Source organism: Styela clava, unplaced genomic scaffold, assembly GCF_964204865.1.
Source record: "Styela clava unplaced genomic scaffold, kaStyClav1.hap1.2 HAP1_SCAFFOLD_30, whole genome shotgun sequence".
Classification (NCBI taxonomy): Eukaryota; Metazoa; Chordata; class Ascidiacea; order Stolidobranchia; family Styelidae; genus Styela; species Styela clava.
In genome coordinates, this window is record NW_027556480.1 from 5,001 (window position 1) to 7,500 (window position 2,500).

Here is a 2,500-nt window from a genome sequence, read left to right on the forward strand (position 1 = left end):
GGCATCGGCGTCGAAAGAAGCCGAGCCGAAAAAAGTTAAAGTACAAACGTGCAAGCATACTAACCTAACCCTAGGTAAGGCATGTCAGAGCGAAAGACAGTAATTTCGAATGAGCCAAGAAAGAGCGGTGCGGGGCCGGTCGGAGCGCACCCTTTTCTCGGTGGCTGGCGGGCGAGAGAGTGCTGCGTCGCCGGCATCGGCGTCGAAAGAAGCCGAGCCGAAAAAAGTTAAAGTACAAACGTGCAAGCATACTAACCTAACCCTAGGTAAGGCATGTCAGAGCGAAAGACAGTAATTTCGAATGAGCCAAGAAAGAGCGGTGCGGGGCCGGTCGGAGCGCACCCTTTTCTCGGTGGCTGGCGGGCGAGAGAGTGCTGCGTCGCCGGCATCGGCGTCGAAAGAAGCCGAGCCGAAAAAAGTTAAAGTACAAACGTGCAAGCATACTAACCTAACCCTAGGTAAGGCATGTCAGAGCGAAAGACAGTAATTTCGAATGAGCCAAGAAAGAGCGGTGCGGGGCCGGTCGGAGCGCACCCTTTTCTCGGTGGCTGGCGGGCGAGAGAGTGCTGCGTCGCCGGCATCGGCGTCGAAAGAAGCCGAGCCGAAAAAAGTTAAAGTACAAACGTGCAAGCATACTAACCTAACCCTAGGTAAGGCATGTCAGAGCGAAAGACAGTAATTTCGAATGAGCCAAGAAAGAGCGGTGCGGGGCCGGTCGGAGCGCACCCTTTTCTCGGTGGCTGGCGGGCGAGAGAGTGCTGCGTCGCCGGCATCGGCGTCGAAAGAAGCCGAGCCAAAAAAAGTTAAAGTACAAACGCGATGCTAATGAGCGAGCCGTTGTCTCGACTAATATGTAGGGGGCGTTCGATCGAGCGTCTGGCTTGAGCGCTTGTCGGCCTAGCAGAACGGTCGCATTGTTATGCCCGGGTTTTAGGCACCGCTGCAGGCGGCCGGCAGAGCTCTTGTTTGTGCGAAACTGAATGGATCGAGCCCGAGAGAGGGCGAGCAAAGAAAAAACGCAAATCGCTCCGCCTGGCACTGCCGGCGAGAGCGTGGACGTCGCGGCCAGCGACTGTCGAAGCTGAGTACGGCCGCAGGCGATCGCCTCGGTCTTAAACGAATGCGACGAGCACGCGCCGGGCGGCCCAGCAAGGGCCGAGCGCAGCTGTCGCAGCTATCTGGTTGATCCTGCCAGTAGTGATATGCTTGTCTCAAAGATTAAGCCATGCAGGTGCAAGTACGAGTTCTCGTAAAGCGAAACTGCGAATGGCTCATTAAATCAGTCTTGGTTTATTTGGTCTCGTAAGCGAAGTGGATAACTGTGGTAATTCTAGAGCTAATACATGCATTAAGCGCCGACTTCGGGAGGCGCGCTTTTATCAGATCAAAACCGACCGGGTTCGTCCTGTGACGTTTGATGACTCTGGATAACCACGCGGATCGTACGGTCTCTGCACCGACGACGTATCATTCAAGTGTCTGCCCTATCAACTGTCGAAGGTACGCTACGTGCCTACCTTTGTGATAACGGGTAACGGGGAATCAGGGTTCGATTCCGGAGAGGGAGCCTGAGAAACGGCTACCACATCCAAGGAAGGCAGCAGGCGCGCAAATTACCCATTCCCGACACGGGGAGGTAGTGACGAAAAATAACAATACAGGACTCTAACGAGGCCCTGTAATTGGAATGAGTACATCCTAAAACTCTTAACGAGTATCCATTGGAGGGCAAGTCTGGTGCCAGCAGCCGCGGTAATTCCAGCTCCAACAGTGTATGCTAAAGTTGTTGCGGTTGAAAAGCTCGTAGTTGGATTTTGGGCGAGCGCCGCCGGTCCGTCGCAAGGCGTGTCACTGGTTGCGTTCGCCTCACCTTCGGTTCTCCGTCGGTGCTCTTGACTGAGTGTCGGCGGTGGCCGATAAGTTTACTTTGAAAAAATTAGAGTGTTCAAAGCAGGCTGTTCGCCTGCATAGTGTTGCATGGAATAATGGAATAGGACCTCGGTTCTATTTTGTTGGTTTTCGGAGCACGAGGTAATGATTAAGAGGGACAGACGGGGGCGTCCGTACTCTGCCGTTAGAGGTGAAATTCTTGGATCGGCGGAAGACGAACTACTGCGAAAGCATTCGCCAAGAATGTTTTCTTTAATCAAGAGCGAAAGTCAGAGGTTCGAAGACGATCAGATACCGTCCTAGTTCTGACTATAAACGATGCCAACTAGCGATCGGGAGGCGTTACCATGACGACCTTTCCGGCAGCTTCCGGGAAACCAAAGTCTTTGGGTTCCGGGGGAAGTATGGTTGCAAAGCTGAAACTTAAAGGAATTGACGGAAGGGCACCACCAGGAGTGGAGCCTGCGGCTTAATTTGACTCAACACGGGGAAACTCACCCGGCCCGGACACAGGTAGGATTGACAGATTGAGAGCTCTTTCTTGATTCTGTGGGTGGTGGTGCATGGCCGTTCTTAGTTGGTGGAGCGATTTGTCTGGTTAATTCCGATA

At 53.5% G+C, this 2,500-nt stretch overlaps 1 non-coding gene across 1 annotated transcript in view; it reads left to right on the forward strand.

Annotated features, from left to right (window-relative positions):
• Positions 1–1,175: 1,175 nt before the first annotated feature.
• LOC144418741 (small subunit ribosomal RNA) overlaps positions 1,176–2,500 on the forward strand; it is a 1,810-nt gene continuing 485 nt past the window's right edge. Inside the window, exon 1 of the ribosomal RNA XR_013473648.1 lies at positions 1,176–2,500. This exon is cut by the window's right edge and continues 485 nt beyond it. This is a non-coding gene — a ribosomal RNA (small subunit ribosomal RNA).